This window comes from Coffea arabica, chromosome 11e (assembly GCF_036785885.1).
Source record: "Coffea arabica cultivar ET-39 chromosome 11e, Coffea Arabica ET-39 HiFi, whole genome shotgun sequence".
Classification (NCBI taxonomy): Eukaryota; Viridiplantae; Streptophyta; class Magnoliopsida; order Gentianales; family Rubiaceae; genus Coffea; species Coffea arabica.
This window is the reverse complement of record NC_092331.1, coordinates 40359547-40374195: the sequence shown is the minus strand read 5'-3', so window position 1 is coordinate 40374195 and position 14649 is coordinate 40359547. Positions and strand designations below refer to the sequence as shown.

Genomic DNA, 14649 nt, shown 5'->3' with positions numbered 1-14649 from the left:
TGCGGGATGAGGGAAAAAAACAGGGTGCAAATCAATAACAAAAAAAAATATAAAGTAAATAAATAAAAGGATAAGAGGAAAATGCTTGAATTGACGCTTAAAATGAATTTCGGTCTAGAAAAGCCACACTGCTTCGCAGGACGGGGTAGTTTAAAAGAATAAAGCGAAAGGAACATGGCGGGTGCGATCATACCAGCATTAATGCACCGGATCCCATCAGAACTCCGAAGTTAAGCGTGCTTGGGCGAGAGTAGTACTAGGATGGGTGACCCCCTGGGAAGTCCTCGTGTTGCACCCCTTTCTTTTTTGTTTCGAAATCCAAATTTCCTATTCGTTCTTTATCCTGTAGTAATTTAGCTCCGTCGGAACGATTGCTTAATATTTTGCTTCTTGTCGAAGCGTGAAGGAGGATCTGAAGGCGCGAGACAAATCAGGAACGGTACGGCTCGATCAAAGCCCGGATCGTCGCTCAAATTTGTCGGCGCAAATGTATCACCGCAACTAGGGGTGGCAATTTTCGACACGACCTGAAAACACGACACGAACCTAACACGAAATTAATGGGTTTGGGTTGAGGTTTCGGGAATTCGGGTCAGAATCGGGTTGGACCCGAAAAGAAAACCGGTCGATTTCGGGTCAACCCGTGGTGACCTGATATGACCCGATATGACCCGTTTACGAATTAAAAATAATTTAATAAACATAAAAATAATTTTATCTAACTAAACTAAGTTATTCTTTTTTTCAAAGGCATTAATTACTTAATCCTAAACGAATTTATTTAATTTGTGTGAAGTTGAAATTATTATACTTGGACAAATAATATATTATATTATTTTTCACTTTTGTATTGTTTTAATTTATTTTATATTTTGCTTGGGATAAAACACTTTTACGGTGTTTAATTTATTTTAGATTTGATTTGGAATCATTTATTTAAATTTTTATTACTTGATTATGTAATTAGTTTTGTGAGAAATTGATTTTATTAGAAATTACAGTGATAAATTAATAAATTAAAATTAAGTTTCGGGTCATTTCGGGTCGACCCGCCGCCCCGTAAACCTGAAATTTTCGGGTTCGGGTCAGCATACCTGACCCGTCACGGGTTGGCGGGTCGGGGTTCGGGTCAACAGATTTTCTGGCGGGTCTGTTGACCCGAACCCGACCCGCCAACCTGATTTGGACCCGAATTGCCACCCCTAACTGCAAGCGTGAAGGATTGATTTCATGATAATTTAGAGTTGCGGGATGAGGGAAAAAAACAGGGTGCAAATCAATAACAAAAAAAAATATAAAGTAAATAAATAAAAGGATAAGAGGAAAATGCTTGAATTGACGCTTAAAATGAATTTCGGTCTAGAAAAGCCACATTGCTTCGCAGGACGGGGTAGTTTAAAAGAATAAAGCGAAAGGAACATGGCGGGTGCGATCATACCAGCATTAATGCACCGGATCCCATCAGAACTCCGATGTTAAGCGTGCTTGGGCGAGAGTAGTACTAGGATGGGTGACCCCCTGGGAAGTCCTCGTGTTGCACCCCTCTCTTTTTTGTTTCGAAATCCAAATTTCCTATTCGTTCTTTATCCTGTAGTAATTTAGCTCCGTCGGAACGATTGCTTAATATTTTGCTTCTTGTCGAAGCGTGAAGGAGGATCTGAAGGCGCGAGACAAATCAGGAACGGTACGGCTCGATCAAAGCCCGGATCGTCGCTCAAATTTGTCGGCGCAAATGTATCACCGCAACTAGGGGTGGCAATTTTCGACACGACCTGAAAACACGACACGAACCTAACACGAAATTAATGGGTTTGGGTTGAGGTTTCGGGAATTCGGGTTGGACCCGATGAACCCGAAAAGAAAACCGGTCGATTTCGGGTCAACCCGTGGTGACCTGATATGACCCGATATGACCCGTTTACGAATTAAAAATAATTTAATAAACATAAAAATAATTTTATCTAACTAAACTAAGTTATTCTTTTTTTCAAAGGCATTAATTACTTAATCCTAAACGAATTTATTTAATTTGTGTGAAGTTGAAATTATTATACTTGGACAAATAATATATTATATTATTTTTCACTTTTGTATTTTTTTAATTTATTTTATATTTTGCTTGGGATAAAACACTTTTACGGTGTTTAATTTATTTTAGATTTGATTTGGAATCATTTATTTAAATTTTTATTACTTGATTATGTAATTAGTTTTGTGAGAAATTGATTTTATTAGAAATTACAGTGATAAATTAATAAATTAAAATTAAGTTTCGGGTCATTTGGGGTCGACCCGCCGCCCCGTAAACCTGAAATTTTCGGGTTCGGGTCAGCATACCTGACCCGTCACGGGTTGGCGGGTCGGGGTTCGGGTCAACAGATTTTCTGGCGGGTCTGTTGACCCGAACCCGACCCGCCAACCTGATTTGGACCCGAATTGCCACCCCTAACTGCAAGCGTGAAGGATTGATTTCATGATAATTTAGAGTTGCGGGATGAGGGAAAAAAACAGGGTGCAAATCAATAACAAAAAAAAATATAAATTAAATAAATAAAAGGATAAGAGGAAAATGCTTGAATTGACGCTTAAAATGAATTTCGGTCTAGAAAAGCCACACTGCTTCGCAGGACGGGGTAGTTTAAAAGAATAAAGCGAAAGGAACATGGCGGGTGCGATCATACCAGCACTAATGCACCGGATCCCATCAGAACTCCGAAGTTAAGCGTGCTTGGGCGAGAGTAGTACTAGGATGGGTGACCCCCTGGGAAGTCCACGTGTTGCACCCCTCTCTTTTTTGTTTCGAAATCCAAATTTCCTATTCGTTCTTTATCCTGTAGTAATTTAGCTCCGTCGGAACGATTGCTTAATATTTTGCTTCTTGTCGAAGCGTGAAGGAGGATCTGAAGGCGCGAGACAAATCAGGAACGGTACGGCTCGATCAAAGCCCGGATCGTCGCTCAAATTTGTCGGCGCAAATGTATCACCGCAACTAGGGGTGGCAATTTTCGACACGACCTGAAAACACGATACGAACCTAACACGAAATTAATGGGTTTGGGTTGAGGTTTCGGGAATTCGGGTCAGAATCGGGTTGGACCCGATGAACCCGAAAAGAAAACCGGTCGATTTCGGGTCAACCCGTGGTGACCTGATATGACCCGATATGACCCGTTTACGAATTAAAAATAATTTAATAAACATAAAAATAATTTTATCTAACTAAACTAAGTTATTCTTTTTTTCAAAGGCATTAATTACTTAATCCTAAACGAATTTATTTAATTTGTGTGAAGTTGAAATTATTATACTTGGACAAATAATATATTATATTATTTTTCACTTTTGTATTGTTTTAATTTATTTTATATTTTGCTTGGGATAAAACACTTTTACGGTGTTTAATTTATTTTAGATTTGATTTGGAATCATTTATTTAAATTTTTATTACTTGATTATGTAATTAGTTTTGTGAGAAATTGATTTTATCAGAAATTACAGTGATAAATTAATAAATTAAAATTAAGTTTCGGGTCATTTCGGGTCGACCCGCCGCCCCGTAAACCTGAAATTTTCGGGTTCGGGTCAGCATACCTGACCCGTCACGGGTTGGCGGGTCGGGGTTCGGGTCAACAGATTTTCTGGCGGGTCTGTTGACCCGAACCCGACCCGCCAACCTGATTTGGACCCGAATTGCCACCCCTAACTGCAAGCGTGAAGGATTGATTTCATGATAATTTAGAGTTGCGGGATGAGGGAAAAAAACAGGGTGCAAATCAATAACAAAAAAAAATATAAAGTAAATAAATAAAAGGATAAGAGGAAAATGCTTGAATTGACGCTTAAAATGAATTTCGGTCTAGAAAAGCCACACTGCTTCGCAGGACGGGGTAGTTTAAAAGAATAAAGCGAAAGGAACATGGCGGGTGCGATCATACCAGCACTAATGCACCGGATCCCATCAGAACTCCGAAATTAAGCGTGCTTGGGCGAGAGTAGTACTAGGATGGGTAACCCCTTGGGAAGTCCTCGTGTTGCACCCCTCTCTTTTTTGTTTCGAAATCCAAATTTCCTATTCGTTCTTTATCCTGTAGTAATTTAGCTCCGTCGGAACGATTGCTTAATATTTTGCTTCTTGTCGAAGCGTGAAGGAGGATCTGAAGGCGCGAGACAAATCAGGAACGGTACGGCTCGATCAAAGCCCGGATCGTCGCTCAAATTTGTCGGCGCAAATGTATCACCGCAACTAGGGGTGGCAATTTTCGACACGACCTGAAAACACGACACGAACCTAACACGAAATTAATGGGTTTGGGTTGAGGTTTCGGGAATTCGGGTCAGAATCGGGTTGGACCCGATGAACCCGAAAAGAAAACCGGTCGATTTCGGGTCAACCCGTGGTGACCTGATATGACCCGATATGACCTGTTTACGAATTAAAAATAATTTAATAAACATAAAAATAATTTTATCTAACTAAACTAAGTTATTCTTTTTTTCAAAGGCATTAATTACTTAATCCTAAACGAATTTATTTAATTTGTGTGAAGTTGAAATTATTATACTTGGACAAATAATATATTATATTATTTTTCACTTTTGTATTGTTTTAATTTATTTTATATTTTGCTTGGGATAAAACACTTTTACGGTGTTTAATTTATTTTAGATTTGATTTGGAATCATTTATTTAAATTTTTATTACTTGATTATGTAATTAGTTTTGTGAGAAATTGATTTTATTAGAAATTACAGTGATAAATTAATAAATTAAAATTAAGTTTCGGGTCATTTGGGGTCGACCCGCCGCCCCGTAAACCTGAAATTTTCGGGTTCGGGTCAGCATACCTGACCCGTCACGGGTTGGCGGGTCGGGGTTCGGGTCAACAGATTTTCTGGCGGGTCTGTTGACCCGAACCCGACCCGCCAACCTGATTTGGACCCGAATTGCCACCCCTAACTGCAAGCGTGAAGGATTGATTTCATGATAATTTAGAGTTGCGGGATGAGGGAAAAAAACAGGGTGCAAATCAATAACAAAAAAAAATATAAAGTAAATAAATAAAAGGATAAGAGGAAAATGCTTGAATTGACGCTTAAAATGAATTTCGGTCTAGAAAAGCCACACTGCTTCGCAGGACGGGGTAGTTTAAAAGAATAAAGCGAAAGGAACATGGCGGGTGCGATCATACCAGCATTAATGCACCGGATCCCATCAGAACTCCGAAGTTAAGCGTGCTTGGGCGAGAGTAGTACTAGGATGGGTGACCCCCTGGGAAGTCCACGTGTTGCACCCCTCTCTTTTTTGTTTCGAAATCCAAATTTCCTATTCGTTCTTTATCCTGTAGTAATTTAGCTCCGTCGGAACGATTGCTTAATATTTTGCTTCTTGTCGAAGCGTGAAGGAGGATCTGAAGGCGCGAGACAAATCAGGAACGGTACGGCTCGATCAAAGCCCGGATCGTCGCTCAAATTTGTCGGCGCAAATGTATCACCGCAACTAGGGGTGGCAATTTTCGACACGACCTGAAAACACGACACGAACCTAACACGAAATTAATGGGTTTGGGTTGAGGTTTCGGGAATTCGGGTCAGAATCGGGTTGGACCCGATGAACCCGAAAAGAAAACCGGTCGATTTCGGGTCAACCCGTGGTGACCTGATATGACCCGATATGACCCGTTTACGAATTAAAAATAATTTAATAAACATAAAAATAATTTTATCTAACTAAACTAAGTTATTCTTTTTTTCAAAGGCATTAATTACTTAATCCTAAACGAATTTATTTAATTTGTGTGAAGTTGAAATTATTATACTTGGACAAATAATATATTATATTATTTTTCACTTTTGTATTGTTTTAATTTATTTTATATTTTGCTTGGGATAAAACACTTTTACGGTGTTTAATTTATTTTAGATTTGATTTGGAATCATTTATTTAAATTTTTATTACTTGATTATGTAATTAGTTTTGTGAGAAATTGATTTTATTAGAAATTACAGTGATAAATTAATAAATTAAAATTAAGTTTCGGGTCATTTGGGGTCGACCCGCCGCCCCGTAAACCTGAAATTTTCGGGTTCGGGTCAGCATACCTGACCCGTCACGGGTTGGCGGGTCGGGGTTCGGGTCAACAGATTTTCTGGCGGGTCTGTTGACCCGAACCCGACCCGCCAACCTGATTTGGACCCGAATTGCCACCCCTAACTGCATGCGTGAAGGATTGATTTCATGATAATTTAGAGTTGCGGGATGAGGGAAAAAAACAGGGTGCAAATCAATAACAAAAAAAAATATAAAGTAAATAAATAAAAGGATAAGAGGAAAATGCTTGAATTGACGCTTAAAATGAATTTCGGTCTAGAAAAGCCACACTGCTTCGCAGGACGGGGTAGTTTAAAAGAATAAAGCGAAAGGAACATGGCGGGTGCGATCATACCAGCATTAATGCACCGGATCCCATCAGAACTCCGAAGTTAAGCGTGCTTGGGCGAGAGTAGTACTAGGATGGGTGACCCCCTGGGAAGTCCTCGTGTTGCACCCCTTTCTTTTTTGTTTCGAAATCCAAATTTCCTATTCGTTCTTTATCCTGTAGTAATTTAGCTCCGTCGGAACGATTGCTTAATATTTTGCTTCTTGTCGAAGCGTGAAGGAGGATCTGAAGGCGCGAGACAAATCAGGAACGGTACGGCTCGATCAAAGCCCGGATCGTCGCTCAAATTTGTCGGCGCAAATGTATCACCGCAACTAGGGGTGGCAATTTTCGACACGACCTGAAAACACGACACGAACCTAACACGAAATTAATGGGTTTGGGTTGAGGTTTCGGGAATTCGGGTTGGACCCGATGAACCCGAAAAGAAAACCGGTCGATTTCGGGTCAACCCGTGGTGACCTGATATGACCCGATATGACCCGTTTACGAATTAAAAATAATTTAATAAACATAAAAATAATTTTATCTAACTAAACTAAGTTATTCTTTTTTTCAAAGGCATTAATTACTTAATCCTAAACGAATTTATTTAATTTGTGTGAAGTTGAAATTATTATACTTGGACAAATAATATATTATATTATTTTTCACTTTTGTATTTTTTTAATTTATTTTATATTTTGCTTGGGATAAAACACTTTTACGGTGTTTAATTTATTTTAGATTTGATTTGGAATCATTTATTTAAATTTTTATTACTTGATTATGTAATTAGTTTTGTGAGAAATTGATTTTATTAGAAATTACAGTGATAAATTAATAAATTAAAATTAAGTTTCGGGTCATTTGGGGTCGACCCGCCGCCCCGTAAACCTGAAATTTTCGGGTTCGGGTCAGCATACCTGACCCGTCACGGGTTGGCGGGTCGGGGTTCGGGTCAACAGATTTTCTGGCGGGTCTGTTGACCCGAACCCGACCCGCCAACCTGATTTGGACCCGAATTGCCACCCCTAACTGCATGCGTGAAGGATTGATTTCATGATAATTTAGAGTTGCGGGATGAGGGAAAAAAACAGGGTGCAAATCAATAACAAAAAAAAATATAAAGTAAATAAATAAAAGGATAAGAGGAAAATACTTGAATTGACGCTTAAAATGAATTTCGGTCTAGAAAAGCCACACTGCTTCGCAGGACGGGGTAGTTTAAAAGAATAAAGCGAAAGGAACATGGCGGGTGCGATCATACCAGCATTAATGCACCGGATCCCATCAGAACTCCGAAGTTAAGCGTGCTTGGGCGAGAGTAGTACTAGGATGGGTGACCCCCTGGGAAGTCCTCGTGTTGCACCCCTTTCTTTTTTGTTTCGAAATCCAAATTTCCTATTCGTTCTTTATCCTGTAGTAATTTAGCTCCGTCGGAACGATTGCTTAATATTTTGCTTCTTGTCGAAGCGTGAAGGAGGATCTGAAGGCGCGAGACAAATCAGGAACGGTACGGCTCGATCAAAGCCCGGATCGTCGCTCAAATTTGTCGGCGCAAATGTATCACCGCAACTAGGGGTGGCAATTTTCGACACGACCTGAAAACACGATACGAACCTAACACGAAATTAATGGGTTTGGGTTGAGGTTTCGGGAATTCGGGTCAGAATCGGGTTGGACCCGATGAACCCGAAAAGAAAACCGGTCGATTTCGGGTCAACCCGTGGTGACCTGATATGACCCGATATGACCCGTTTACGAATTAAAAATAATTTAATAAACATAAAAATAATTTTATCTAACTAAACTAAGTTATTCTTTTTTTCAAAGGCATTAATTACTTAATCCTAAACGAATTTATTTAATTTGTGTGAAGTTGAAATTATTATACTTGGACAAATAATATATTATATTATTTTTCACTTTTGTATTGTTTTAATTTATTTTATATTTTGCTTGGGATAAAACACTTTTACGGTGTTTAATTTATTTTAGATTTGATTTGGAATCATTTATTTAAATTTTTATTACTTGATTATGTAATTAGTTTTGTGAGAAATTGATTTTATCAGAAATTACAGTGATAAATTAATAAATTAAAATTAAGTTTCGGGTCATTTCGGGTCGACCCGCCGCCCCGTAAACCTGAAATTTTCGGGTTCGGGTCAGCATACCTGACCCGTCACGGGTTGGCGGGTCGGGGTTCGGGTCAACAGATTTTCTGGCGGGTCTGTTGACCCGAACCCGACCCGCCAACCTGATTTGGACCCGAATTGCCACCCCTAACTGCAAGCGTGAAGGATTGATTTCATGATAATTTAGAGTTGCGGGATGAGGGAAAAAAACAGGGTGCAAATCAATAACAAAAAAAAATATAAAGTAAATAAATAAAAGGATAAGAGGAAAATGCTTGAATTGACGCTTAAAATGAATTTCGGTCTAGAAAAGCCACACTGCTTCGCAGGACGGGGTAGTTTAAAAGAATAAAGCGAAAGGAACATGGCGGGTGCGATCATACCAGCACTAATGCACCGGATCCCATCAGAACTCCGAAATTAAGCGTGCTTGGGCGAGAGTAGTACTAGGATGGGTAACCCCTTGGGAAGTCCTCGTGTTGCACCCCTCTCTTTTTTGTTTCGAAATCCAAATTTCCTATTCGTTCTTTATCCTGTAGTAATTTAGCTCCGTCGGAACGATTGCTTAATATTTTGCTTCTTGTCGAAGCGTGAAGGAGGATCTGAAGGCGCGAGACAAATCAGGAACGGTACGGCTCGATCAAAGCCCGGATCGTCGCTCAAATTTGTCGGCGCAAATGTATCACCGCAACTAGGGGTGGCAATTTTCGACACGACCTGAAAACACGACACGAACCTAACACGAAATTAATGGGTTTGGGTTGAGGTTTCGGGAATTCGGGTCAGAATCGGGTTGGACCCGATGAACCCGAAAAGAAAACCGGTCGATTTCGGGTCAACCCGTGGTGACCTGATATGACCCGATATGACCTGTTTACGAATTAAAAATAATTTAATAAACATAAAAATAATTTTATCTAACTAAACTAAGTTATTCTTTTTTTCAAAGGCATTAATTACTTAATCCTAAACGAATTTATTTAATTTGTGTGAAGTTGAAATTATTATACTTGGACAAATAATATATTATATTATTTTTCACTTTTGTATTGTTTTAATTTATTTTATATTTTGCTTGGGATAAAACACTTTTACGGTGTTTAATTTATTTTAGATTTGATTTGGAATCATTTATTTAAATTTTTATTACTTGATTATGTAATTAGTTTTGTGAGAAATTGATTTTATTAGAAATTACAGTGATAAATTAATAAATTAAAATTAAGTTTCGGGTCATTTGGGGTCGACCCGCCGCCCCGTAAACCTGAAATTTTCGGGTTCGGGTCAGCATACCTGACCCGTCACGGGTTGGCGGGTCGGGGTTCGGGTCAACAGATTTTCTGGCGGGTCTGTTGACCCGAACCCGACCCGCCAACCTGATTTGGACCCGAATTGCCACCCCTAACTGCAAGCGTGAAGGATTGATTTCATGATAATTTAGAGTTGCGGGATGAGGGAAAAAAACAGGGTGCAAATCAATAACAAAAAAAAATATAAAGTAAATAAATAAAAGGATAAGAGGAAAATGCTTGAATTGACGCTTAAAATGAATTTCGGTCTAGAAAAGCCACACTGCTTCGCAGGACGGGGTAGTTTAAAAGAATAAAGCGAAAGGAACATGGCGGGTGCGATCATACCAGCATTAATGCACCGGATCCCATCAGAACTCCGAAGTTAAGCGTGCTTGGGCGAGAGTAGTACTAGGATGGGTGACCCCCTGGGAAGTCCTCGTGTTGCACCCCTTTCTTTTTTGTTTCGAAATCCAAATTTCCTATTCGTTCTTTATCCTGTAGTAATTTAGCTCCGTCGGAACGATTGCTTAATATTTTGCTTCTTGTCGAAGCGTGAAGGAGGATCTGAAGGCGCGAGACAAATCAGGAACGGTACGGCTCGATCAAAGCCCGGATCGTCGCTCAAATTTGTCGGCGCAAATGTATCACCGCAACTAGGGGTGGCAATTTTCGACACGACCTGAAAACACGACACGAACCTAACACGAAATTAATGGGTTTGGGTTGAGGTTTCGGGAATTCGGGTCAGAATCGGGTTGGACCCGATGAACCCGAAAAGAAAACCGGTCGATTTCGGGTCAACCCGTGGTGACCTGATATGACCCGATATGACCCGTTTACGAATTAAAAATAATTTAATAAACATAAAAATAATTTTATCTAACTAAACTAAGTTATTCTTTTTTTCAAAGGCATTAATTACTTAATCCTAAACGAATTTATTTAATTTGTGTGAAGTTGAAATTATTATACTTGGACAAATAATATATTATATTATTTTTCACTTTTGTATTGTTTTAATTTATTTTATATTTTGCTTGGGATAAAACACTTTTACGGTGTTTAATTTATTTTTGATTTGATTTGGAATCATTTATTTAAATTTTTATTACTTGATTATGTAATTAGTTTTGTGAGAAATTGATTTTATTAGAAATTACAGTGATAAATTAATAAATTAAAATTAAGTTTCGGGTCATTTGGGGTCGACCCGCCGCCCCGTAAACCTGAAATTTTCGGGTTCGGGTCAGCATACCTGACCCGTCACGGGTTGGCGGGTCGGGGTTCGGGTCAACAGATTTTCTGGCGGGTCTGTTGACCCGAACCCGACCCGCCAACCTGATTTGGACCCGAATTGCCACCCCTAACTGCATGCGTGAAGGATTGATTTCATGATAATTTAGAGTTGCGGGATGAGGGAAAAAAACAGGGTGCAAATCAATAACAAAAAAAAATATAAAGTAAATAAATAAAAGGATAAGAGGAAAATACTTGAATTGACGCTTAAAATGAATTTCGGTCTAGAAAAGCCACACTGCTTCGCAGGACGGGGTAGTTTAAAAGAATAAAGCGAAAGGAACATGGCGGGTGCGATCATACCAGCATTAATGCACCGGATCCCATCAGAACTCCGAAGTTAAGCGTGCTTGGGCGAGAGTAGTACTAGGATGGGTGACCCCCTGGGAAGTCCTCGTGTTGCACCCCTTTCTTTTTTGTTTCGAAATCCAAATTTCCTATTCGTTCTTTATCCTGTAGTAATTTAGCTCCGTCGGAACGATTGCTTAATATTTTGCTTCTTGTCGAAGCGTGAAGGAGGATCTGAAGGCGCGAGACAAATCAGGAACGGTACGGCTCGATCAAAGCCCGGATCGTCGCTCAAATTTGTCGGCGCAAATGTATCACCGCAACTAGGGGTGGCAATTTTCGACACGACCTGAAAACACGATACGAACCTAACACGAAATTAATGGGTTTGGGTTGAGGTTTCGGGAATTCGGGTCAGAATCGGGTTGGACCCGATGAACCCGAAAAGAAAACCGGTCGATTTCGGGTCAACCCGTGGTGACCTGATATGACCCGATATGACCCGTTTACGAATTAAAAATAATTTAATAAACATAAAAATAATTTTATCTAACTAAACTAAGTTATTCTTTTTTTCAAAGGCATTAATTACTTAATCCTAAACGAATTTATTTAATTTGTGTGAAGTTGAAATTATTATACTTGGACAAATAATATATTATATTATTTTTCACTTTTGTATTGTTTTAATTTATTTTATATTTTGCTTGGGATAAAACACTTTTACGGTGTTTAATTTATTTTAGATTTGATTTGGAATCATTTATTTAAATTTTTATTACTTGATTATGTAATTAGTTTTGTGAGAAATTGATTTTATCAGAAATTACAGTGATAAATTAATAAATTAAAATTAAGTTTCGGGTCATTTCGGGTCGACCCGCCGCCCCGTAAACCTGAAATTTTCGGGTTCGGGTCAGCATACCTGACCCGTCACGGGTTGGCGGGTCGGGGTTCGGGTCAACAGATTTTCTGGCGGGTCTGTTGACCCGAACCCGACCCGCCAACCTGATTTGGACCCGAATTGCCACCCCTAACTGCAAGCGTGAAGGATTGATTTCATGATAATTTAGAGTTGCGGGATGAGGGAAAAAAACAGGGTGCAAATCAATAACAAAAAAAAATATAAAGTAAATAAATAAAAGGATAAGAGGAAAATGCTTGAATTGACGCTTAAAATGAATTTCGGTTTAGAAAAGCCACACTGCTTCGCAGGACGGGGTAGTTTAAAAGAATAAAGCGAAAGGAACATGGCGGGTGCGATCATACCAGCACTAATGCACCGGATCCCATCAGAACTCCGAAATTAAGCGTGCTTGGGCGAGAGTAGTACTAGGATGGGTAACCCCTTGGGAAGTCCTCGTGTTGCACCCCTCTCTTTTTTGTTTCGAAATCCAAATTTCCTATTCGTTCTTTATCCTGTAGTAATTTAGCTCCGTCGGAACGATTGCTTAATATTTTGCTTCTTGTCGAAGCGTGAAGGAGGATCTGAAGGCGCGAGACAAATCAGGAACGGTACGGCTCGATCAAAGCCCGGATCGTCGCTCAAATTTGTCGGCGCAAATGTATCACCGCAACTAGGGGTGGCAATTTTCGACACGACCTGAAAACACGACACGAACCTAACACGAAATTAATGGGTTTGGGTTGAGGTTTCGGGAATTCGGGTCAGAATCGGGTTGGACCCGATGAACCCGAAAAGAAAACCGGTCGATTTCGGGTCAACCCGTGGTGACCTGATATGACCCGATATGACCCGTTTACGAATTAAAAATAATTTAATAAACATAAAAATAATTTTATCTAACTAAACTAAGTTATTCTTTTTTTCAAAGGCATTAATTACTTAATCCTAAACGAATTTATTTAATTTGTGTGAAGTTGAAATTATTATACTTGGACAAATAATATATTATATTATTTTTCACTTTTGTATTGTTTTAATTTATTTTATATTTTGCTTGGGATAAAACACTTTTACGGTGTTTAATTTATTTTAGATTTGATTTGGAATCATTTATTTAAATTTTTATTACTTGATTATGTAATTAGTTTTGTGAGAAATTGATTTTATCAGAAATTACAGTGATAAATTAATAAATTAAAATTAAGTTTCGGGTCATTTCGGGTCGACCCGCCGCCCCGTAAACCTGAAATTTTCGGGTTCGGGTCAGCATACCTGACCCGTCACGGGTTGGCGGGTCGGGGTTCGGGTCAACAGATTTTCTGGCGGGTCTGTTGACCCGAACCCGACCCGCCAACCTGATTTGGACCCGAATTGCCACCCCTAACTGCAAGCGTGAAGGATTGATTTCATGATAATTTAGAGTTGCGGGATGAGGGAAAAAAACAGGGTGCAAATCAATAACAAAAAAAAATATAAATTAAATAAATAAAAGGATAAGAGGAAAATGCTTGAATTGACGCTTAAAATGAATTTCGGTCTAGAAAAGCCACACTGCTTCGCAGGACGGGGTAGTTTAAAAGAATAAAGCGAAAGGAACATGGCGGGTGCGATCATACCAGCACTAATGCACCGGATCCCATCAGAACTCCGAAGTTAAGCGTGCTTGGGCGAGAGTAGTACTAGGATGGGTGACCCCCTGGGAAGTCCACGTGTTGCACCCCTCTCTTTTTTGTTTCGAAATCCAAATTTCCTATTCGTTCTTTATCCTGTAGTAATTTAGCTCCGTCGGAACGATTGCTTAATATTTTGCTTCTTGTCGAAGCGTGAAGGAGGATCTGAAGGCGCGAGACAAATCAGGAACGGTACGGCTCGATCAAAGCCCGGATCGTCGCTCAAATTTGTCGGCGCAAATGTATCACCGCAACTAGGGGTGGCAATTTTCGACACGACCTGAAAACACGACACGAACCTAACACGAAATTAATGGCTTGGGTTGAGGTTTCGGGAATTCGGGTCAGAATCGGGTTGGACCCGATGAACCCGAAAAGAAAACCGGTCGATTTCGGGTCAACCCGTGGTGACCTGATATGACCCGATATGACCCGTTTACGAATTAAAAATAATTTAATAAACATAAAAATAATTTTATCTAACTAAACTAAGTTATTCTTTTTTTCAAAGGCATTAATTACTTAATCCTAAACGAATTTATTTAATTTGTGTGAAGTTGAAATTATTATACTTGGACAAATAATATATTATATTATTTTTCACTTTTGTATTGTTTTAATTTATTTTATATTTTGCTT

The 14649-nt window shown here is 39.2% G+C and overlaps 12 non-coding genes across 12 annotated transcripts; all 12 read left to right on the top strand.

Moving 5' to 3' along the window:
• The first annotated feature begins 179 nt into the window (after nt 1–179).
• On the top strand, nt 180–298 carry LOC140030330 (5S ribosomal RNA). Its single transcript, XR_011834245.1, has one exon. It is a non-coding gene; the product is annotated as a 5S ribosomal RNA (ribosomal RNA).
• A 1126-nt stretch (nt 299–1424) lies between these two features.
• LOC140031255 (5S ribosomal RNA) lies at nt 1425–1543 on the top strand. Its single transcript, XR_011835176.1, has one exon. It is a non-coding gene; the product is annotated as a 5S ribosomal RNA (ribosomal RNA).
• A 1124-nt stretch (nt 1544–2667) lies between these two features.
• Nucleotides 2668–2786, top strand: LOC140028484 (5S ribosomal RNA). Its single transcript, XR_011832387.1, has one exon. It is a non-coding gene; the product is annotated as a 5S ribosomal RNA (ribosomal RNA).
• A 1135-nt stretch (nt 2787–3921) lies between these two features.
• Nucleotides 3922–4040, top strand: LOC140031555 (5S ribosomal RNA). The gene has a single exon (XR_011835476.1). It is a non-coding gene; the product is annotated as a 5S ribosomal RNA (ribosomal RNA).
• A 1135-nt stretch (nt 4041–5175) lies between these two features.
• Nucleotides 5176–5294, top strand: LOC140030100 (5S ribosomal RNA). The gene has a single exon (XR_011834014.1). It is a non-coding gene; the product is annotated as a 5S ribosomal RNA (ribosomal RNA).
• A 1135-nt stretch (nt 5295–6429) lies between these two features.
• On the top strand, nt 6430–6548 carry LOC140030329 (5S ribosomal RNA). Its single transcript, XR_011834244.1, has one exon. It is a non-coding gene; the product is annotated as a 5S ribosomal RNA (ribosomal RNA).
• Nucleotides 6549–7672: 1124 nt separating this feature from the next.
• On the top strand, nt 7673–7791 carry LOC140030328 (5S ribosomal RNA). Its single transcript, XR_011834243.1, has one exon. It is a non-coding gene; the product is annotated as a 5S ribosomal RNA (ribosomal RNA).
• A 1135-nt stretch (nt 7792–8926) lies between these two features.
• On the top strand, nt 8927–9045 carry LOC140031554 (5S ribosomal RNA). The gene has a single exon (XR_011835475.1). It is a non-coding gene; the product is annotated as a 5S ribosomal RNA (ribosomal RNA).
• Nucleotides 9046–10180: 1135 nt separating this feature from the next.
• On the top strand, nt 10181–10299 carry LOC140030327 (5S ribosomal RNA). Its single transcript, XR_011834242.1, has one exon. It is a non-coding gene; the product is annotated as a 5S ribosomal RNA (ribosomal RNA).
• Nucleotides 10300–11434: 1135 nt separating this feature from the next.
• On the top strand, nt 11435–11553 carry LOC140030326 (5S ribosomal RNA). Its single transcript, XR_011834241.1, has one exon. It is a non-coding gene; the product is annotated as a 5S ribosomal RNA (ribosomal RNA).
• Nucleotides 11554–12688: 1135 nt separating this feature from the next.
• Nucleotides 12689–12807, top strand: LOC140031553 (5S ribosomal RNA). Its single transcript, XR_011835474.1, has one exon. It is a non-coding gene; the product is annotated as a 5S ribosomal RNA (ribosomal RNA).
• A 1135-nt stretch (nt 12808–13942) lies between these two features.
• Nucleotides 13943–14061, top strand: LOC140028473 (5S ribosomal RNA). Its single transcript, XR_011832376.1, has one exon. It is a non-coding gene; the product is annotated as a 5S ribosomal RNA (ribosomal RNA).
• The last annotated feature ends 588 nt before the right edge of the window (nt 14062–14649 follow it).